Consider the following 25,677-nt stretch of genomic DNA (forward strand, 5'->3'; position numbering starts at 1 on the left):
ATAAATAAATTAATAAATTGGACACATGGTTAAAATTCAGCTTGTAGTTTCTACAGAAATCAGAGCTTTGTAAAAAAAGGAGTCCCAAAGGAATCTCCATTAACAAATTTCCACAAACCTAAACAAAAGTGACAAGTAATGAGAAGTTGCTTAGGGCCGCTACTCTTACACTTATCCACTATGGAGACAACACCTTCGACAAGACGCGGAACATGGGATGAATTGGGCGGCGGGTTATGAGGTATTAGGAGATGATGATTTGTATGTTGAAAACCTTGATCCTCAAGAGAAGGTTGTTGGTGATAAGAAGGTTGGAGATGAAGTCGAGATTGAAAAGGATGAAATCCTAAATCTTGATGAATGTAGCATAGATCTTGGGATAGATTAGTTGAAATATATATCATTAGTTGAAATGTGTTATATTATAAAGTCAACTTTTTTTGATATAATGATATATATGATTATTTTTTGATATATTTATAAGCTCATTGTCTTTTATATTATTTTATATATTGAAAAATTGTTGAATCCACAAATACAAGAAATCATACCATGAAGTTTGCTAACCTTCGGATAGTTCGGCAAATACAATCCGAAATGCGGTTCGGATGTTATTTTCCAAACAAAATGTATTCTAGGAAGAAACAAAGGCGCGCGAAAAACCAATAGGGTAGAAAAAGTAAGCCTTAATTTATATCGAGGGAGGCTTGGGCTTGGCTCTAAAATTTCATTTAGCCCACATTTGAATATACTTGTCTCTCTCTCTCTCGCTAAGGGCTGCTCACCGATTTCCATGGCTCTTTTTTCTCAAGGTATGTTTTTTTTCTTCCTTCTTTTCCTCAAAATCGTAGCTTTACTCACTCAAGGTAATCGTACTTATTTTCGTGTTGTACCATTAGCAACAGGCATTGCGACAATGAGAATATAGTAAGGAATAGTTCCATATTTGCGAAACAATATGGAACTTTGATCTGGGTAATTATATTATTTCGGTAAAATAATTTTCCATATTGGATGCTGATGTATTCAAAAGAAACTTTGATTGAATGATAGTGTAAAGTTGAGTTTACATTGCAAGTGTATGTCCATTCCACTCGTTTGAATTTCCTAATCTCTCAAAAAAATTGAATTAAAAATAAGTTTCAATAATTTTTCGTCCTTCCTCATACATGTTTTTATAGGTTTTTTTCAATGGAAACCCTAATCAAGAGACTTTGAGAAGAACGGTGTATGCATGCATGCTTCTATTTTCGTTGCTTTTGCGTTTTACTTTCACCGTTCTTTAAATTTCATTATTATGAGATAAGCGCAATACATGGCTTTTATTTCTTGTCACTAAATCTTGTTTTGTTTCCTTATAATTTAGGGTTCAAAATAGAATAAAAGTTTGATGGTGAAAGCTTCGGACCTAGATGTGGGCTTCTCTCTAGGGCTCACGTTGAATACCTCGAGTGCCGAAAATCGCCCTTGCTATGGAATGGTAGGATTGGTTTTTCAAATTAGTGTCTTTAAGGATTCTGGGCAACATAGGTCTTGTTGGGATGATGGAATTAATACGTAACTTATAGCATAAGTGCTTTTTATGTATAAACTATTTCCATGGATTATAAGGAATTGATACTTAATAATCTAGAGTTTAATCTTAGAGTTTTATATATTTTAAAAATTGATTTTTTGTTTGCCAAAAAGGTCTAACACGAACTCAAAAAGAGTTATCTAGGAGAGTTTATGAAAATAAGTTGAAACTCGGCCTATGGTTGATTGTTTCAATTTGAAAATAATAGTTGCTTTTTGGAATAACTTTACTTCTTGTTTCATCAATGAGCGTTATTTTACAAAGCATAACTGTATTTTAATTTTATAGGCCATTTTGCACGACGTGATTATCAATGACGACGAAGATAATGACTACGATGACCTTGTTATAATCGGTGAAAAAGTCGGTAAAAATATCAAGGCGAAGACAATTGAAGCCAAACATCAATTTGTGGTTTGTATAGGATGTTATTTGCCATTTCTTGCACTAGATTGATGATAATATTATCTTTTCTTACTTGTAAATATTTTTTAACATTTTGCTTGGAATCCTTTTCAGTAATGTGTCAAATGACAAATCTTCATATGCTAAAAATAATGATGAGGCTGACTCCTCTCAACCTTCTTGGTCGTTAGAGCTCACAAAATCCAAAATCAATAATGTTGATCACTCATCTAGACCAAAGTTATCTTCTTCTCGATTATTTTCTCAAGTTGAATCAGTTGCATCACAACACAATGATCATGATTTGAATCTTTCATTTGGTGTAGAAGCATCCAAGTCTGAGAGTTTGTCAATAAAGTCTACTAGCTTGGTTGGCGATCCAAATGTCGGGAAGCTTCTACATGCGAGCAAGAAACCGGCTGCCACCAAATCAAAAAGTGATAATAATGATCCTCGACGAGGAAATTCATAGATGAAAAGACGAGGAAATTCCAAAGTTTTAAACAATTTGACACTATTAGTAATACATTTGACCATTACTATGTTCATGAGAAATCCTCAATGAAGCCGGTAACTTTATATTCTTGTTACTTTAAAAGACACACTTTGTTTATTGTCTTCTTTTATTTATATCAGTTTAAGATTAACCTATTTCTTGATCAGCGTACAAAGAAGTGGGCTAAAATCATCCAGAAAGAGTGGAAGATTTTGGAGGAGGGTTTGCCGGGTTTGTTTGTTTAGAATTTCGTTTTGAAGCTTTACCGCGTGGGATCAGATATCACCATTTCTTTGACTTTTTCTTTTATCCTCATCGGATTCAATATTTGTTCGAGTTTATGAATCAAGGATGGATCTGTTGAGGGCTGTTATTATTGGAGCAGAAGGGACTCCTTACCATGATGGTCTTTTCGTTTTAGATCTTTACTTTTCGAGTAATTATCCTATCGTACCGCCGGTAAGTGGTTGAGGAAACTATATCGACTTACATTATGTTGTCGTCACACTTTTTATAGTATGATTAAATGGACTTTTTTTATGGCAGCTAGTCAATTTCAAATCATGTGCAAGAAATCCATGGGTTGGTCCCCATAGTATATGCCTTAGTCTACTTCACACTCATCCAAGCTATGAGACGGAAACATGGATTCCACATGTTTCCACAACTCTACAGTCTTGGTTTCCATACAAGGTCTAGTATTGACTGCAAATCCTTCCTTAAATAATTGGGACACCGGAAGAGGAGTATCTCCTAATAATTTAATAAATGAAGCTCGATGTTACAACGAGGAGGTGTTCATTAGTACATTGCGGGAAATGACATATATGTTAAGATGTCCGCCAAAGGTTTGATTCTATTTTTGGTTCAATTTTTTCTATATATATATATATATATATATAACAAATTTTGTTGTTGTTGTTGTTGTCGTCGTCAATGTCGTCATTGTTGTGTATCTTTGAGATAGATATTAAAAAGATAGATCATACGTTCATATAAAAAACAATATCCGACAAAAAGGTGACAAGTTGACTCTACATGCTCATATTTAAAAAAAAAAAAACAAGACATATCCCTAGGGTCGACTATAATTCTCCTTGAAGAGAGATTCTCGACGAGTCGAATCTTATCCTTGACAGGAGACCAAGACACTCACACCCTCGACCGAGTGACACAATTTCTTTTGACCTCCTGCCCACCTCACCAGCTCTTCTATGAAGGATCCTATAATCTGACCTTAGAGAATATAATGATAAGTCTACACTTTCTGAAATGATCGGACTCTCTAAATTTGGAACAACTCTCCCAAAATCACAATCCCACACTCAAAAAGATAACCCCCATATCCCTATCTCACAATCATATCAATCAATTTAACTTCTTTTTGAATAGAAACACGAGACGACATGAAAAAATGAATCCTCAAAGGAATAGCACTCAACCATGAATTATTCTAAAAATTTGTAGACTACCTTCCCGGAGATTCCCAATAAGGAGATATCCTTCCACCAGTTTTAGACACCTCTTAAATCCACCACCCGTCCTCCACGATGATCCCACTCGATACCCATTTTCATATCTCGGCTCCAGTTATATCTTTCCACAAAGCCTCACCTCCGACAATCAACCTCCGATGCCACTTTCTCAAAAAGGCAAGATTAACCAATCTTAGATCTCTAATACTCAACCGTCCTTCATTTTTATACTTCAAACATCCGACCATCAAACCCAAAGAATCTTACGTGTATTATATTAGGAGGATATATCTATCATATACGTATATAACTTTTCATGACCAAGTTTAGGATAATAAAAAGGAAATCATATGTTGAATTCCTTAGCAATCCAATTTATCAAATCACAACAATCATACTACCTTGTCCCTTGGATACGGTAAAATTTAAACTGCTGATTTTGGTTTCAGGAATTTAAGGACTTTGTTGTGGATCATTTTGTCGACCGAGCTCATGATATTCTGAGGGCATGCAAGTTTAAGGGTGAAAAATCGAAGAGCTTCAAGTTTAAGGGTAATTTAAGAGGACTTATGGGAGAGCTTGTTAGAGAGTTTGCGGGAATTGGAGTTAAGGAATGTGAGCAATTCCTTAGTTAACAGATCTTCTATGAAAATAAAACCTTCTAAAAAAATTATGAATAATGATACCCATTTTCATAAACGGACCGATACTCAACCTTCTAACAAAATAAAATCTCCTTAGTTACCGATGATCCCACCGATACCCATTTTCATATCTGGCTCAAGTTAACTAAAAAATTTCTGAATAATGAAAACTTTTTGAGTAAATTACACTCCCCTCCCTTCAAAGATGCTTGAATTACACTTCCCTCCCCACTTATGTTAAAATATACACTCCCCTCCCCTCTTATTCAAAACATATTAGAAAATATTTCACTCTCTTCCCCTAAGAGGAGCTCGAATTACATTCTCCTCCACTCTTATGTTAAAATCTACACTTTACACCCTCAATATTTTTTTATTTATTTCTAATAATCTAGCAAAAAAATAATAATCTAACACACTTCAAAAAAATAGTATTGCGGGTCTATTTTAATATAATCAAAATTTGAATACATATTTTTCGCTATTTTTTATTCACAATTTCATTAACATATAATTTTAAACCCTATTATAAAATATGAAACAACCATAGATAAAATTAAAGTATAAAAATTACTAAAGATAATAAAGTATGATTTTTTTAGAAGGTTTTATAAACACACCGATACTCAACCTTCTAACAAAATAAAACCTTCTAAAAAAATTTTGAATAATGAAAACTTTTTGAGTAAATTACACTCCCTCCCTTCAAAGATGCTTGAATTACACTTCCCTCCCCACTTATGTTAAAATATACACTCCCCTCCCCTCTTATTCAAAACATATTAGAAAATATTTCACTCTCTTCCCTAAGAGAAGCTCGAATTACATTCTCCTCCCCTCTTATGTTAAAATCTACACTTTACTCCCTCAATATTTTTTTATTTATTTCTAATAATCTAGCAAAAAAAATAATCTAACACACTTCAAAAAAAATAGTATTGCGGGTCTATTTTTAATATAATCAAAATTTGAATACATATTTTTCGCTATTTTTTATTTACAATTTCATTAACATATAGTTTTAAACCCTATTATAAAATATGAAACAACCATAGATAAAATTAAAGTATAAAAATTACTAAAGATAATAAAGTATGATTTTTTTTTTGGTGATGGTCTGAGTTTGAACCCGGACCTTGCATATATTATGCATTGTCGATACCAACTGAGTTAAGCTCACGAGGACAATAAAATATGATTATTTAAAAGTTAATTTTATACTGTAAATTATAAAATTAATAGCAAAATATTTAAATTTAATTATCATTGACATTTAAATTATAAAGAAATGAATTTATTTTTCTTAAATGGTGGTTCAAAATTAGTATATATCATATAAATATTTATTTATGTTAAAATAGATTAAAGTGTAGTGAATATTTAATTATTAAAGGAGAGAGTAGTAATTCAAACATCTTATAGGGGATGAGAGTGTAGATTTTACTTTTCAAGGGAGTGAAGTGTATATTTTAACATAAGAGGGGATGCAAGTGTAATTCAAGCATCTTTGAGGGAAGGGGAGTGTAATTTACTCAAACTTTTTAAAAGACTTCTTCCAATAGAAGAAATTTGTATTGTCCCTTGTGTTTTTATATATTATTCCTTGGGACATGCTAGCAAGATAAAAAAAATCATGGGGCGGTAACAAGTTTTAAACTTTTTAATTACTGCAATGATTTTTGAGGGGAGTCCTATAAGAAGTCCCTTTTACGGGAGTTTTTATTTTTCTTCTTATGATTTTTTAATCAAGTTTCAAAATAATCCAATCAAATACTTTTGAAACAAGATTTCGGACTAGGATTCGACGGAAACGGATAATAATGACCTAAAACAAAAGGACTAGGGTTAGGATAGTTAGTATGGTCCTTAAATTGACGATCCATGTTATAAATAGGTATAATCTTTGTGCCGATACAATACATATGATAGATGATATAATCTGAACTAGTTCTACCCGAATTATTGGCACAAGAGGGATGTATATGGATAATAATCCGAAAAAGAAAAAAAAACCACGCCCTACTATTTGGGGTGTTCGTATTATAAAATTGAGACTACATATTATGTTCGAATTTTACAATGCAAATAAGTGACAAACTCTGTAACATCCCGCTAATTTCTCATCAAGGAAAAGATATTTATGAAGGGCAAATTGTAACAGGGAATATTTAACCGTGCGGTGTTAGTTAGTTGAGATCGGATGAGCATTATATGGTTCAAATTAAAGAAGGGTAGTTAAGTCTTTTCCCATTCAAGCATATTTATAAGCATATATGGTTCTAATTAACTGTGCGGTGTACTTGGTAGACTTGGTAAGAATTTAAATTGATGGTTGGATTTGGAATTGATGCTTGCAGAAGCCATAAGCATAGCGGTTAAGTCGTTTTGGAGAAAAGTGCTTATGGAGCACCGCATGAGCTTAATTGCGACTTAGGCATCATGGAGAGTTCAAAAAAATGTTGAGGTGAGTTCCTTTAGATAGAACCCACCCTTGGGTTAGTTTAAGTGATTATGTTGTGAGTAAACTTGATAGGATTTTATTAAAATGCATATTAGTTGCCCAACTGTTAATGCTTGACAAAACTTGTTATTCTTGGTTTACAACTTTATTATTTGAATCAAATATGCCGATTGGAACTGTTAGAGTGATCCTAGGCAATTGGGCATCTCATAGATGCTCAAACATGATTTTTCCGAGTATTGCTATTCTGTCATGGTGGCTAAGTGAGCCGGATGGTGGCTAAGCCACCGTGACAACAAATTTAATATTTTCTTAACAATGAACATTTTTCTCGACCGGGGATCTTTTAGCATTTCCGAAAGCTTGTTAAAAGTAAACCAAGTATTAATATACGTTCTTGTCATCGATTAACACCCGCAGAGTGTATATGTGTATAAATATAGGCATGGGTAAGAAGGATCATGAAATCCTTTTAGGAATGGCATATGAGAACGATATGCCTAGAACCTAAAGAAATAGGTTAAGCAAGTATGTGAATACAATTAACGGAAATGCATTAGATATGCATATAGTGCAGACATTTCACCAGACATGCATACGGTAAAGACATCGGTTAAAGCATATGAAAAGGAGCGGGGCAAACTGGGTAACATCAGAACCCCGGGTAAAAGGCAAATCCCGAATGTTTCATTGAAACGGAGTGGGGCAAACTCGGGAAACATTAGAACCCCGGTTAAAAGGCAAATCCCGAATGTTTCAATTATGCATAAGTAAGTCACGTCTTTCGAGGCTCCAGGATACGCCGAATGGGATTTCCTAGAGAAATCTACGTGACGACAAGAGGAGTTCGGTGATTAGCCTTAGATAGGAATTTTCACTCGGATAGCAAAGTGGGATGGTGACCGGGGTTTCTCCACTCGGGATCCATTCCGTAAAATCAACTCGTATAATTATGTTTGTTCAACGCTAACTTTCTAACATTATATGAACAATTTATGAATTAGAACATATATATGCATTTGCATCGATCAGGCTTATAATAGCATACAAATGACGATCCTAGTCTCCCCGATCGTCCGGCTTTTCGTAAATATGTTAGATAGTTCATATAACGATCTTAGTACCACATGGTCGTTCGGGTATGTAGAGCACACACGCACGTATAAACCCGAAATGGGTTGAGTATAGTCAGATGGATTGTAGGTTTCCCCCCGAGATTGCCTATAGCCTAGGATAGGTGGAACTCACCGAGACATTCTGTCTCATCCCAATCCTTTTATTTATTTTACGAATCGGGTTGCTCGTATCAAGAGGATACGGATATACGGTCGAATGGATTTTCGTCAAGAGCTCGTCTTGTACTAGATGAAGATATTCTATGTTTTCAAATACTTATCGTATATATGTATTTGGCGGTTGATATTTTTATCGATGTACGAACTTATATTGAGAGAAGTGTAAATCGCAGAAAATTCACTCAAGTGCCCAATTTTCCGCTCTTTTAACTTTTGAAAATTATGAATGGTCTTTATTTATGAAATTTTGATTTTGATTAAAACTAAAAATATAAATGTTTGTTTATAGCAAATCAAACTAACCATGATTATCTATTTCAAACGACACCAACAATATAACAAAATAGTATAATTTTTTTTTTTGACACCAACAAATATCTTTATATAGAAAAAATTGTTTAAGGGAATAATTGGGATAATGGAAAAGTAACACTCATTACACATTTTAAATGACAAAGTAAAACAAACTATATATATATATATATATATATATATATATATATATATATATATTCATATCGTGTTTGTTACATTTTTTTTAATATTTGAATTTATTCTTATCTATTTGTTATAAGTGTTATTTGTACTTGAAAATTGAAGGTATTTTTGGAAAGAGAAAAAGTCAGCCCAAATGAGTTGAAAGAGGTTATTTTCTTTATATATAGTATAGATATAAAAGAATTACCTTAGCACGTCTTGGGTTTAGACGGTGAGCATCATCACTCAATGCCTTTCTTGCAGTTTTTTTTTTGGAATTGTAAAGCTTTTGAATAAGTCTTGGAATTCAATGCTTTAGCAATTAGTTCTCCTAATGGAGTATTCGAATCATCCCCGCTGCGCTTTGATGTAGTTGATTTCTTTTACTAGGGCCTCTCGCTCGTGAAAATAATTGAGGAGTAGCCAACCCTATTCTAGAGTCCATTTTGACTTACAAATTTGAACTGTCCTCTTTTGTTACTAGGATATCTTTCACATGACTATATGTAGATTTTGGTTGCATTTCTAATTTACTTTCCTTCAAGATTATGTCAGATTCTGGTGCCGCAATTCCACTAGATATGTCGACATTATCCGAGTGTGCCTGTCATAAAGCATACTTATTTGAAATTTCGTGATATCAAACGGTAACCGAGGCTTCAAGAACATGAAGTAAAACACGTAATTAAACATATCCCAAAAAAGGATCTGGAAAAAAATGATAATATTGTATACATACCACGAGTTTATGAATGGTTTCAATTGTCTTCCCCTTGTTAGTTTTACTAACGTCTTCACTAATTATCACAAAATCATCGTAGTCATCACAATCATCGATGTTAATCACATCATGCCAAATCCCCTACAATATCAAATTACAATCACATTTTATCGAAACAAAAAGGATATATTATGGGACACATTCATAAGGCTTAATTAATAAAGAAAATAAAAGAGCATAGAATTATATTAAAGTATTAGAAAACAATAGTTCCACATCAAGAACCCAAGAAGGTTAAACTAGTCCACCATAATTGACACCGAGGATGATCGAACCCTATATCTCGAAGAAGAGCACACTCCAAGAACCCAAGTCATCACGACCGAGACCGACCCAAGTGTTCTTATATAATTGTTCTTGTGAAAAAGCATATTAATCTACATTCGTATATTCATACAAAAAGATACCAATTCAGTTATCATCTTCATATGATTGATAAGAGCCATGACAGTCAACATTGATTAAATCACATGATACCTAAGAGTTACAATTAGAAGACTCAATTCCACTTCTTGGTCGAAACCTTTTTCCAACAAGTTCAAAAAGATAACATCAATCTATTGCAAGAAACGAAAAATAACATCGTATACAAACAACAACTTGATGAATGGTATAAATTACTTCCCTCGTACACGTTCAATTCTAGGACTTCAATTACAGAAAAAATAATTGAAATGACATCTATATCAAAAACATATTCAAATGAGAAGTTGTTTAGGGCGGCTACTCTTACAAATGATTTTTTTTTTCAAAGAAGTGATTTTCACTACGGTAAACCAACATAAAATAGATTTCGCTTTTTAAAATAGTTTATAAATAATAAGTGCTTTTGTGCGTTTATGCTATAAGCTACAAATAAAAATGTTTATCCATACGGGATAACCCAAAATCCTTAAATTCCATCATCCCATCGTACCTAAATAAAGTCTTTTTTTTTTTGAAACTCGGTGTATAGTTTTTGGAAACAGGACACATATATAATTACAATATCAAAACATACAAGATTAGTACCACCAACCATAGTCCTTTGTAACCTTTTCTCATGAAAAATTGAAATCGAAACCAAATTCAAACAAAAGTACACATATATAATTTTCGCGGACTAGGTGTCACCCGTCTCATTCTAACCTAGTCCTCGGTGAGCATATACCTCGGTTGGTGAGGACGTTGCAGTTGCGGGGGCGGGGTTCGAATCTCGGATACCCCACTTATTAACCTTTAAGGGTTGAATTTCTTATAGATAATGGCCTTCTAAATAAAAGCCAATCATTTACTTGCACAACACAAACAAGATTGAAGTACATTAACATTAAGTTTTCAATAAAAGTGTGGTTTAGATCAATGATTTAGTCATGAAATGGTTTTGCAACGGTAGAGAGATAAAGCTTTGTATAGCTTCCTGGCAACTTGGTGGTTTTAGAGGTTTTCCAACTCAACGATCTTGTTAGACACGATTTGACACACCTTCCAGGGTTCTATCACGGTATCTAACATACAACATTACTAGGTTAGGTCTCGGTGGCTCTTCATTTATGGAGAGATTGACCCTTTTGCTCATGACAAGAAATCTAGATAGATCTTTGCTCTTTTCACTTAAAGATCTTGGCCATATCAAGCAGTCTTTTAAGTTCACATCTCCTACAGGTTTCAAGGACATAATTCATAGTAAACAAACAACTCTATTTATATCCCCTTCTAGTTTCAAGGAATTGGGCAATAAATGTAAAAGTGATCATGTTTTACTTTCAAAGATTAGCGTGAAAACAATTTTTTTAAAAGAAGTTTGAAGTTGTAACTTTCTAACCTTATGCAATATAATCATAACCTCATCATATCTAAACCACTAAAGGGGTTTAGCTCATGATGAGCTTAACCACAAATACATAAAGTAAAGAAGAAATGGATGAAGATATAATAGTTATATTAATAGAGAAACAAGAGTTAGAAAATGATTACACTCCAAAAAAAAAAGGTGAGCATTTTGCACCACCAAAGTAATCATAACTCTACTCCACTAAGAACTAGCAGTCATGCTCATCTATGGAGGAGTTGAGATGGAGCGAGAACACTAGTGGCTGCTAATCGTAGCTGGAACATGGCTGCTCAATTCAAACTAACAAATTTTGGACCCCTAACATCAACATATGATTGTCCTTTTATAGTACAAGTCCAACCATTAAAAATTATGCCCTTTGATAATTTCTCCTATCACACGTCCTTGCTTATCCTTTTGGTACTTGGTATATTCTTTTATTCCTCATACAACAATCATTAGGCGGCTCATTGAACTTCATCGCTAATCAACGGTAGACAAGGGACCTAAGAGTTCGTACACCCGTACCGGACGCCCTAGCACGATAGAACTCTAGATTCCTTCGTAGCCTGCATCTTTATACATCGCCATCATCCTTCTTAATTAACATTGTATCCTCTTGTATCTTTACACCAGATGTTCCACAAAACAACCATAACAAGCGTTGCTAGTTCAAAATAAATAACAATTAAAACAAATTAAAATCCTACCGGCATTACTAGTTTAAAATAAATAACAAATAAAACAAATTAAATTCCTAAATAGTCACTAATTAGACACTATAGGCAATGCAATCACTCCATATCTCATGAAATATGCGATATAAGTGTAAGGTAATAGCCAATAATTTTTTGTTGGTTATCATTTGTATTATTTTTTTAACAATTGTTTATTTATAAACATTTTGATCTTTGATATTATAGACAGTCACAATCAAATGCGGTCTAATTAAATCATGGTTATGTCGAGGACGTCGAATACCAAGTAGCACAAACTATGTCATAATCATTGAACTTTTGCACAAGTTCAGTTATATACATATCTTCAACAATCTTCATAAGATGAAATGCATAGGCACACTTTAAGTTTCCATCCAATTTGGCAATGCAAAGGAATGTAATTGATGATATGTAACATTATAAAATGTAATTATACTTTGATTTGATTCAAACAACATAGATCATGATAAATATATAAAAATAGATTACACTTAATCGGCATTTTGGCTTTTGCTAATTATGCATACTAGCGGCGTCAACTTTTTAATGAATAGTAGTTTTTATGAACTTTTGATTACAATCACACATATAGATATGTTGCACTTTTATAGTGTAATAAATTATATTTATCTTTTTTCAACGACACCAACAATGTAGCAAATATAATATAAATTTTTATTTTTCTCAATGACATCAACAACAATATAGAATTCGTATAAACAAATTTTTTAGGGGTATAATTGAAAGTGAAAAAGTCACCCCAAACCATGCATTCCATTTATACAAGTAAGATAAGAATTTTGCTTTTAATTTAGAAATTTATTTGTTATGAATATAAATTTAAAAAGATAAAAATAATAAATATATCATTAAGTTTAAATTAAAAAGCAAATTTTAATATTAAATAAATCATACACTTATCTTTCGTCCTCATCTATAAATATTCTCTTAAACTCACTACCAAAAAAAATATTCTCTTAAACAAATGTATAAAAGATGACCCTTAGAGTCATGCATGTTAATAACAAAAAACACTACCAACTACATGCATCATACAACCAAAATATCTTTTCATTTCTTCATGTATTAAATATAACTTAATGAGTCATGCATGTCATATGATAATAAATATTATATGTAAATCAAAGTGAGTGTAAATTCTAACCCGTTACATCCGATCTTTTTTTAGTACAATTATAACCCCTATTACATATATTTCCCTATTGTGAATGTTTTTTCTTATAGAATGAGCATTATAGGTTTTTCTTTTCAGAAAATTACATATTTTAAAGATTTTCTTTTAAATAATTTGCCTCTGTTTTTTTGTTAATATTAATATCATATTATAGAATCATTTTTTTCATTGCTATTGATTATTAATTATTACTCCCTCTCGTTCCTTTTTAAGTATCTTTTTAAGGTGAATTTTTTGTTCCTATTTAACTGTCGTTTTGGTATTTTAAGAATACAATTTGTCAATTCTACCATTTGTCAATTACTCTTATATTTTTTCAATAAAACTAATTAATGCTATATATTTTGAAAACTAAAGTTTTTTTTTAAAACAAAGTTCGTTTGTTTTGCTTTAAAACAAAATTTGTTTCTTGTTATCTTCAAATTTAAACAAAATTTTGTTACCTATGAAATTTTGTTACCTATGATAATGGTTCCATGAAGAGTTAAAATTCTTTAAATCAGATGAGTAGTACTTGTTAAAAAATTTAAGTGCAATAGTTAGAAAATTGAAAATTGTTTGTTACGAGATAAGATAAAGCACACAAAAAAATAGAGATTTGTTGGATTTTTTTTTATAAACCGATGTGCCTACCAAGAGCTTGTTGAAGAAAGAGAGTAGTAAATAACAATTGTTTGTTACATATGAAATTTATTGGAAATAAAAATGGGTGAAAAAAATAGGAAATTATTAGTGGATTAAAATGAAGGTATAATAGGAAAAAAATTTGCAAAAATACATTTTGCTATTTTTGTGTTAAAATTGTAAAAAGACACTTAAAAAAGAACCATTTGGAATAATGACTATAAAAAACATTGGATAAATATTAGTCATTAATGAATGAGTAACTAAATTATATTGTTGCACAATTCATACATGGGTCAACATTCGACCACTAATTAATCATGTACATAAAAAAAACGAACACATTAACACCATCTTTATCAATTTGTATGATTTTGACATATTTTTAGTTCACCACTATTTAATATTTGGTTACAACTATCCCAATGTTATCCCTAAAAAAATTATCCCAATGTTAATAAATTAGTTAAATTGAGTGTTTTTTATGTAATTTAAAAATATAAGAATAATTTTTTTTTGAGAGAAAAAAATAAGAATAATTATAATGTAGTAATTTTAATTTATTACTATAAAAATAATGCATGTGATACCTATTTATTTTGTATAAATTGATATAAAAATATAAATGTGTGTCAATGGTACGTATAAAACACGGGACAAATGAATGTCATATTTATAGTATTTTGACATATTTTTAGTCTCGTTACTTCATAATATTTAGTAACAACTATTCAAATGTTTTTTTTGAAGGAACAACTATTCAAATGTTAATAATCACTTAAATTGATTCCCAAAAAAATCGATTAAATTGAATTTTTTATGTATCATCTAAATAATAATAATAATAATAATATAGTAATTACAGTTTAATGTAAAAAATCAAGCACTTGTTACATATTTATTATTTATGAATTTAAAGAAAAAATACAAACATTTGTCAATGATAATTGTAAGAGGACTCCATTTTGTTGAGTTCAAGGCATGCAAGGTGTGTATCGAAAACATTTGTTATGTAGACATTGTAATCTCTTCCGGAGCCAATGGATATCATTAGCTCCTCCATGTATCACTTTACAAACATTGACATCCTCCAATATATGTTTCATTTTATGAATAGAATCATGCAGCAGTAAAGTATCTATAACAAAATCATTATTAGAAAACGAAATTTGCATGAGAGATACAATGCCTAGAAATTATATGGACCTCGCTATGTTTCAAATCCAATCCGAAAATTTTACGTGTCCTTAGCATGTCAATCAATATGTTCGGTTGTTTCTCTGTTCTTACAACTACAACCTTAGTAATATCAACTTTGTTGGGGATTCCTTGAGCAAGCATCATCGTATTCAAAAGGATCCTTAGTGGAGTTATTAACCTCTTGGTCTAAAATTCGCTTGAATACCGTTTCAATTTTTTTTTTGTAATTGTTAAAAAATGAGGATAACATACTCTAAAAAAATGAAGCATATATTTGAGAAACTTAGCAGAAGCTAACAAAAGGAATCTATGAAAAGGTAACATTGGAACTTCGTATTAGTGTCACACTTAAGCAAAAGCGAAGAGGGTGTGTTAAAACAAATATGGGACAAGTCGAATGTTCTATGCAAAAGTTTGTATCAAAAAGAAAGAAACATGACCTCGGCACAAAAGATAATCGTAGCAAACACAAAAGAACCGGCCACCATAAATCCCGCTTTTCATGAGGTTAGTATTCACTACTTATATAAATTCTGCTAGTGGTTATGATATATGTTTTGCCTATAATCCCGCTAGTAGATATTTAGTTGTTATGATTCATGTTTAGTAAACTCGTACAAGATAATCCATGTAATCCTTCTAGCAAAGCAATATTCACTTAGATAAATCCCGCTAGCTATGATACATGTTTAGTAAACCTCGTTGTATAGTATAATCCATGTATCATAACAACTAAATAAAATAAACCTTGTTATGACTACAATCCCGCTAGCCGTATTCACTTATATAAGTATAGATGCATGTTTTGAATCCCGCTAGTTACATGTCTAACTAACAACGAATATACTTATTTCGAGAAAATGTTGAGTGTGTTGACAATATTATGTACCTGGAGGGAGATTTTAGTAAGTGATACTATGTAGTTACTATGCGGTTACTTTCGTAAAGTTTACTAAATAAGATATATTTATCACGATATATTTCTCTTCGTGCAAGGTCTCACGATGAAGGTTTAGAGTACACCATTGATAGTAACCATGTGTGGAAAATGGCTCAAGGAATGGTAGTAGAAGGACTACAGCTGAATGAAGTCTACAACACATTGAAGAAGCCTTCCCCTATTCTTAAGAGCCACATTACAAGTTTGGAAAAATTCATTAAACTAAACTCGGAGTCCAAGAGTAGAATTATTATTGATCCGAGTAGTCCGAATGACCTGGCTAATGATTTGAATGCTTGCCTTCGCCAAAATTTCGCAGACTTGATTGTTTTAGCATAAACATGGTGACAGAATTGCAGGATAAGCCGGCCGATATACATGAAAATTCCCAAAAGAACTTCATCCGTGCAAAAACCAACCGGGACCAAAAGGACTTGATAAAGAAGAAGGGCAAGAAAACCTTGAACGAAGATGTGAACAACAAGGGAATCTATAATATTTGCTCCAACAACCGTATTTTAGAAAAGTTTCAAAGCATACCACAATCCTACACCGAACATTTTCCCATAGAATACAAGTGAGACATTCTACTACCTGTGTGCAACATGCATTCATACAACAAGCAAAGTGCCTCAAAAAATAACACAAGAGATATCACAAGATTTGGAATACAAAAGAAGAAAAGCAACAAGAAGAATAACTCCAAGGTGTTCGAAATTCACCTCATGCAAAGCGGCAAAGATTCTTAAAGAAGACCACATCAAAATAGCAAACGAATCTAAGAGTATGCATACGAATAAGCGAGCGGCTTGGGAAAAGGTTAGTCCTGCTTTGTGATAGTTTTTTATGAAGGTTGTTATAGTTACGCTTTACCGATTAAATACATTTCTACTTTCAATTCACAAAGTTGTAACCGAATTACCGCAAGATATCAAGCTATTCGGACCTAATCGATGCTCACCGAGAAAGTCTCGAAATTGGAAGGAGAAAGACTAAAAGAGGAGATCAAATTAGATGACAAGGAACATGCTTTAGCCATAGTTAGTGTCGTATTCAAAAAAGGTGTTACCGACGCCGTTGATCTTACAGAGTCAACGTTGCACCATCTAATTACAAACTCGGAGGAAATACCAAAACTCCAAGCAACAAATTCCTGTTTGTCCAAAAGTGGAGGAACGTGTACACAAAGGAAGGCATATATTTCAGAAAGGGAGACAATAGAAAACAAAAGAAGAAGAAAACAAAGTAGTACTAATTTCGTTATTAGATTTACCTAGATCCATATGCTCATGGATTATTTCATTTCATTTTGCTTTTTGCCGATACTTAGACATGATACTTAGACATATATAACATATATTAGATATGGTTTACTAAGCCCGTGTTTGCTTGCCCAACATATAGTATGAATAAACTTTGAAATGAATTGCAAGTTTGGCTTATGCTACCTAAGTCAAGACCCATAAAGAAATTTTGAACTTGATGTTTGGCCTATGCCTACCAATGCATACCGAAGTCACCCCTCCGTGTTAGTATTGGGTAATTTGAACGCCCGCAACCTTCCTTGTACACATGTAGTAGCCATTTCTCAAGCAGGATCTCTGGAATCGAACCCTAAATATAGCGAGCATAATTTAAGGCAACAATTAATTAATTAGAGACATAAATGGATAAACCAAAGGTCATCTCGAAGCACCGCATCCGAGAAATCAATGAATACATGTGCACCACAAAGGCACCACATAGGAGATCTAAGCAAATCATACATTTAAACTCAAAAGCCACTCACAACAAAAAGGAATGGTGTGGGATGGTTAAAAGTCTAACATGCCATCATACACGTACATCCATGCTACCAATCATATGCCCGCGCGTCGCCAAGAACCAACATCGCGAATGTCCCACACCCCCACAAAGCCAAGGCACGCAAGCATATGGAAGCATCAAACAACGCCAACTCCGCCTCACTAAGCATGAAAATTAAAGAGACGCACAAGTTATTCCAAGAAATGAACCAACACGGCTATGTTTATCGACCCGCACCGCAAGTAAGCAAGTGCTAGTCACACCACAACATTACAAAGGCACAAATTGTCCAATAAGGGACCAGCCATCTATGTTTATTAACCTACACTAGAAGTAATCAAATAGTCACCCCACAGCATTAAGCACAAGTTTTTCCAAGAAGGGACCAACACCATACACGGGCATGAAAAAAAGGGAGACATTTTTCTTTACATAACCAAGACAGTGTTTAGCCAAGACAATGCATAAACAACATGTTAAACCGCATGTTTGGCTGCCCAATTCATGAACGGACGACCCCTCATTCCCAAGCCGGGGGACTAGGCGACCGACGGGACACGGATAAGATACATCAATCTTACTCTCCCATGACAAAGGTAAAGTTTGTCCAAAGTCAAGCACAACAAGAATTCCCCCTCTTTGCCACCAAATCTCCCCAAAATTCATCAAAAAGATCCGAATTTATCAAAAATATTTGATGAAAAGGGCTCAAAATTGATGAAAAATGGGGAAGATTTGAGGGAAGTAGCTAGTTGGGAATGGCCGGGAGTGCCTAGGCAGGCGCCAGATGGGCCCCTACCATGCCCGGCCCCATCCAGGTGTTCCCCCTATATACGCTTGAAGTGCCAAATCTAGTTTTGTAGAAAAAGTTTAAAATTTCCCTACAAGCATACAGCCTAAAAAATGGGAACTAGGTTGAAGTTTTCCATGATTTTTTAAGCAAATGCTAGTCCCAAATGCAAGTAAGCAAATTCTAGTGACCGCGCAACATTACAGGGCCCAAGTTTTTCCAAGACAAAGCATGTTTGGCCTATGTTGAAATGCAGGTTTGGGATGGGCCTTGTCCAAGTCAAAAACAAAGAAGAGTTCCCCCTCTTTGCCACCAAATCTCCCCCAAATTCATTAAAAAGATACGAATTCATCAAAAATATTTGAAGAAAAATGCTCAAATTCATGAAAATGTGGGAGATTTGAGGGGAGCAGCTTGATAGGGAAAGGTTGAGGGTGCCTAGCCGCCTATGACCCATCAAGGTGATCCCCCTATATATGCTTGATGTGCCAAATCCAATTTTGTAGAAAAAAGTGTAAAATTTCCCTGCAGGCATAGTGTCTCAAAAATGGGAACTAGGTTGAATTTTTCCACGAATTTGTATGCAAGTGATAGTCCCAAATGCTAGTCACCACGCAGCGTTATAAGGGCACAAGTTTTTCCAAGAAGAACCAACATAGCTATGTTTTTTGACATGCACATCAACTCGATCTCAAACACAATAAAGATTTCAAGAACGTGAGCCAACCAAAATTCAATGCCACCAAAGAATTTTGTAAGCAAATCCACACCGTTACAAGCGCACAAGATCTTTCGAGTAGGGATCGGCTTGGATATTTTTGACTAGCTACTAGCACCGGTACCTAGGCATGAGAAAGAGGGAAAAAATTTCCTTTACCATAACCAAATCAATGTTTAGCCAAGACAGAACATGTTTGGCCTATGTTGAAATGCATGTTTGGCATTTGCCTTTCCAAGTCAAGAAAAGCAAGACTTCCCCCTCTTTGCCACCAAATTTCCCCCAAATTCATTAAAAATATACGAATTTGTCAAAAATATTTGAAGAAAAGTGCTCAAATTAATGAAAATATGGGAGATTTGTGGGGAGCAGCTTGTTAGGGAAAGGCCGATGCTGCCTAGGTGCGCCCCGTACAATCCCCACCATGCCCAACAATGACCCATCAAGGTGCTCCCCCTATATATGCTTGATGTGCCAAATCGAGTTTTGTAGAAAAAATGGTCAATTTTCCCTGCAGTGCATAAAGTCTCGAAAAATTGACTTAGAGGTTGAACTTTTTCACAACTTTTTGCAGGCATGTTAGGGACATTAAAACATCATCTCCCACAAAAAATTAGAATTTTCCAACAAGGGACGAATTAAATATGAATTTTTGACGCTCCAAAAACTCAAGAAACCAAAACATCAAAACATCCCTAGAAATCGAATTTTGAGCTGATTTTTTGAAGACACCTCAATAACAATCCATATAGCGGATCTACAAAGTTTGGTAGAACTCCAATAAAGTTTCGATTTATTTTGATTTTTCGACCGAAACGCGCAAAATCGCCATTTTTTTCCAAACGCGCATCCATCCACGGGCCAAATTTTGTTCCCCCAAAAATTCAAGCATGTTTAGGAGATCATAAGGACCTCCTCCAAGAAATTTTGACGTTTTTGCACGCGGGATGAGTGAATTACGAATATTTTAAGCGTCAACGGCGAAGAAACGGAAAAATTAACCCCCCCCCCCCTTACCTCCCGAATTGAAAACATCACGTATGCCACCTTGCCGTGGCTAGGACTGACGTTATTTGGCATGAGCACGTGCGGTAAGCCCCTGCAGTGCTTGCCCCCCAGCCATGACCCATCAAAGTGCTCCCCCTATATATGTTTGATGTGCCAAATCCCGTTTTGTAGAAAAAATGGTCAATTTTCCCCGCAGCATAAAGTCTCGAAAAATGACCTAGAGGTTGAACTTTTTCACAATTTTTTGCGAGGCATATTAGGGACATAAAAACATCATCTCCCATAAAAAATTAGAATTTTCTAAAAAGGACGAATTAAATATGAATTTTTTACGCGCCAAAAACTCAAGAAACCAAAACATCAAAACATCGACCTAGAAATCGAATTTTAACTGATTTTTTTTTGCAGAAACTTCAATAACAATACATATAGAGGATCTGAAAAGTTTGGTAGAATTCCAACAACGTTTCGATTTATTTTGATTTTTCGACCGAAGCGCGTAAAATCGCCATTTCTTTCCAAATGCGCATCCATCCACGGGCCAAATTTTGTTCTCCAAAAATTCAAGCACGTTTAGGAAATCATATGGACCTCCTCCAAGAAATTTTGGCTTTTTGCACGCGGGATGAGTGAATTACGAATATTTTAAGCGTCAACAAGAAGAAACGGAAATATTAACCCCCTTTTACCTCCCGAATTGAAAACATCACGTATGCCACCTTGCCGTGGCCGGGACCGCAGCGCGAGAGAGATTTTTGCCTACGAATCCCTCCCGTACGTGCAGTAAGCCCCCCAGCCGTGCTTGCCCCATCCATGACCCATCAAGGTGCTCCCCCGTATATGCTTGATGTGCCAAATCCCGTTTTGTAGAAAAAATGGTCAATTTTCCATGCAGGCATAAAGACTCGAAAAAATGACCTAGAGGTTGAACTTTTTCACAATTTTTTGCAGGCATGTTAGGAACATAAAAACATCATCTCCCACAAAAAATTAGAATTTTCCGACAAGTGAAGAATTAAATATGAATTTTTGACGCGCCAAAAACTCAAGAAACCAAAACATCAAAACATCGACCTAGAAATCAAATTTTGAGCTGATTTTTTGCCGAAACCTCAATAACAATACATATAGAGGATCTGAAAATTTTGGTAGAATTCCAACAATGTTTTGATTTATTTTGATTTTTTGACCGAAACGCGCGAATCGCCATTTGTTTCAAAACGCGCATCCATCCACGGGCCAAATTTTGTTCCCCAAAAATTCAAGCATGTTTAGGAGATCATAAGGACCTCCTCCAAGAAATTTTTGTGTTTTTGCACGCGGGATGAGTGAATTACGAATATTTTAAGCGTCAACAATTTGAAGAATCGGAAAAATTTACCCCCCGTTTTACCTCCCGAATTGAAAACATCACGTATGCCACCTTGTCGTGGCCGGGACCGGGCGTGCGAGAGAGATTTTTGCCTACGAATCCCCCGACGTTATTTGGTATGAGCATGTGCGGTAAGCCCCCCACCCGTGCTTGCCCCCGGCTACGACCCATCAAGGTGCTCCTCTTATATATACTTAATGTGGCAAATCTGTTTGTAGAAACAATGATCAATTTTCCCCGCAAGCATAAAGACTCGAAAAAATGACCTAGAGGTTGAACTTTTTCACAATTTTTTGCAGGCATGTTAGGGACATAAAAACATCATCTCCCACAAAAAAATTAGAATTTTCCGACAATGGACGAATTAAATATGAATTTTTGACGCACCAAAAACTTAAGAAACCAAAACATCGACCTAGAAATCAAATTTTGAGCTATTTTTTCAGTACACCTCAATAACAATACATATAGAGGATTTGCAAAGTTTGGTAGAATTCCAACAACGTTTCAATTGATTTTGATTTTTCAACCGATACGTGCAAAATCGCAATTTTTTTTAAAACGCGCATCCATCCACGGGCCAAATTTTGTTCCCCAAAAATTCAACCATGTTAAGGTCATCATAAGGACCTCCTCCGAGAAATTTGGGTGTTTTTGCACGCGGGATGAGTTAATTACGAATATTTTAAGCGTCAATAGCCGAAGAAACGAAAAAATTAACCCCCTTTTACCTTCCGAATTGCAAAACATCACGTATGCCACCTTCCCGTGGCTTGGGCACGAGCAAGGGAAGGTCGGGGCCAGTTCCCGGCAAACGAATGAAAATTTCAATCGGTATGACCATAATTGTAATATCCCACTCGTCGATATTGGAAATTTTACCAGTCAAATGTGTCGAGAGGATAAAAGTTCATTGAAATTAAGTATGACCGAGAATGTTTATTAACGACATCAGTACAAGCACGAGTTAAGTAACGGTGTCGAATAAACACGAATTAATCATCGGTGTTAGCATATACACGTTTAAGGCGAAAGGCATAATGGTACTTTCACGCAAAGGGGTATATAAGTGATTTTGGGCACAAAATCTTCATTATCTCATGCTCTTCCTCTCTCTAGTTTTGGAGTTTGGAATTCTCTTCTCCTTCTCTCTACACCATCGCCCTCTCTCTCTCTCTCCCTCTAATCCACCATTCAATTGAAACTAGATGAAATTGATTAACAAACATGGATCATGGTGGCTTAGCAAGCAAGAAGCAACAAGAAATGGAATGGTTTTGGAATTGGAATATATTGAACAAGAGCATCAAGAGTTAGGGTTTGAAGCTAAGAAGCTTGAAGCTTGAAGCAATTGCAAGATTATGTTAAGGTGAGTTCTTGGATAGAACCCACCTTTGGGATTATGTGTTTAATTGTGAAAGGAAAACATGAATTCTAGGGTTTTGTGTATTGTGATTAGTTGCCCCTTTTCATGTCATGCATGCTAATCATGTAAATACTTGTCATATGAATGTTTTTCAGGTATCTATGATCTATAGAGTTAAAATAAACTTTGGGTCACTTGGTTTTGAGGTTTTTGGGCTAGAAATGCCATTTTTACAAGTTACGGACTGTCATAACTCGTCGGGGCGAATTATTGACTATGAGAGGATACAAGACATTGAATTTTGAATCCCTAGTGAAACAAATTCTACCCCTTATTCTTGATTCCAATGAGATCGAAACTTTTCTTTGCAATGAGGAATCAATACCCATAGTGGGTTTAGACAATGAAGTTTTAATGAGAATAATATTCTTGATTCCAATGAGATCGAAACTTTTCTTTACAATGAGGAATCAATTCCCATAGTTGGTTTAGACAATGAAGTTTTAATGAGAATGAGATATTACTAACGTGCATTTTTTTTATTATGGTAGGTTAGTTTATTGATATGCTAAACTTAATGATTTGTTTACTGTTGTTTAGGTGCACAACTACTTACCAATGGAGTCGAAGAGGAAGGACTTAATTTGGATTCATTTCCACAAGATGTGAATATTTATAGTGGTGCTAATGAATCAACAGACATCCATGGTTGATCATTTGATTGCATGAGAATATGTTTGAATTAGAAGTTTGAACTTTGAGACTTGATGAGTTTATTTTGTATTAAGAAAATTTGTTTTTTTTTTGAATGGACTTGTATTAAGAAGACTTGTCTTTGTTATGGATTTATTTAATGTATTTGTCATGGATGCTTTTGTGTAATTTTGTATGAATTTCTGCATTTATGTTTTATTAGTTACGACTTAAAATGAATTATTTATAAAAATTAGCACTATATGTGTTATTTATTTATAAAATTATTTGTTTATAAAAATGAATTTTATAATAAAAAAAATTAATCATTAAATGTGTATGATGCATAAAAATATGCAAGGTCCGGGGTTCGAACCCCAGCCACAAAAAAAAGATTAAATACGTCAATCATTCAATGAATCTAAATAATTAAATGTTTTTATAATAAAGACCCGAGTGATAGAAAATATAAGAGAAATGCTAACTACCGACTTCTCTAAACATTTAAAAAAATTAAATATAATAAAAATATATTAGAGTGTGTGTAATCAACATTATAAAAGTATAAAAACTTATCTTTTGAATACATTTTTTTTCTTTTTTCCTTTAATTATTTTTTCTTTTTCTTAAATGTCTCGTGAGAACTAGTGAGAGCCCATAGTCTAATAAATTGCTTAAAAAAGAGATTTCAATGAAACTTATATTTCTTGTTATTGTTGTTGAATTAGATCACCGACCACAACTCTATCAACATCTTAGAACGAACAAGCAGTGAGATAGTCCGAGACGTGTTGATCGCACTGTCCTTAAGGATTTTCCGCGTAGTTATACGCTAATCCCCCAGATTTAACGAGACCCTTCTCGACGTAGAATCGAGAAAACAGAACTAACAAGAATATATATATATATATATATATATATATTCAGGAAGATGAAACCCAAAATTAATTTGTGAGGGATGGAGATAATTGTTTTTTTTTGTTTCAATATTGATTAAACAAATGGAAAAAGTGCAGCCTTTTCTTCTGTACGTGCATCATGGTTTCTATGTATGTGAAAAGAATGGTGTCATATATATTGAAAAATAAAAAGGAATGTTACCTCTGTATAAAAAGTATATTAGGCACTAGTAACTTCTCAAATAAAAAAGTAACTCATGATCAAAGTGTAACTTCCTTCTTAATATGTTTCGGTTGCAAAATAAATTCCACGTGCCTATAATTGACTGTTTCAAATGAGAATAAAATGCTTAAACTTAATTAAGGTAAAATCATGAGGCCATAAGAATTAGACCAAGTCAAATATTATAATTAATAATATGATAATTATTTTCTATATTTTTCAATTGAAAAATACGGGACACAAAATATTTGAAACTTTTGAAATATACTCAAAATTTACAACAATCCCCCACATATTTCAAAAGTTTGAAAGAAATTAGAAAAAGGACTTCTGGGTTAACATCTTAGATGTGATGCATCAAACCGGTGTAGCAAGGTATATGAACCAGCCCTAGAATGATAATACTTAACACACATTGAAGTTGGTGCAGCAAGCTATATGAACCAAAATCACTTGGCGTATGTTAGCGGTATACCATTCGCATCACACCCCCACAATTGTTGCCGTTGGCGTTGTTGGTGCGCTAATAGACCGTGCACGTGCCTGGATTATTTCAGGAGTGCTCTAGAGATTTCATCAAGATCTCATACAAGCGGCCCCATTAAAAGCTTTATAGGATATGAAATTCATTAAAAGCTTTATAGGCTTATCCTCTCAATAATGCAAAGGTTGTCTAGCACTTCTCACACACACACCATAAG

At 33.9% G+C, this 25,677-nt stretch overlaps 1 pseudogene; it reads left to right on the top strand.

Moving 5' to 3' along the window:
• Positions 1 to 217: 217 nt before the first annotated feature.
• On the top strand, positions 218 to 23,874 carry LOC146922469 (putative ubiquitin-conjugating enzyme E2 38; annotated as a pseudogene).
• Positions 23,875 to 25,677: the final 1,803 nt, after the last annotated feature.

This window comes from Medicago sativa, chromosome 5 (genome assembly GCF_051527215.1).
Source record: "Medicago sativa cultivar Bolivia chromosome 5, Bolivia_mono, whole genome shotgun sequence".
NCBI classification, from domain to species: Eukaryota; Viridiplantae; Streptophyta; class Magnoliopsida; order Fabales; family Fabaceae; genus Medicago; species Medicago sativa.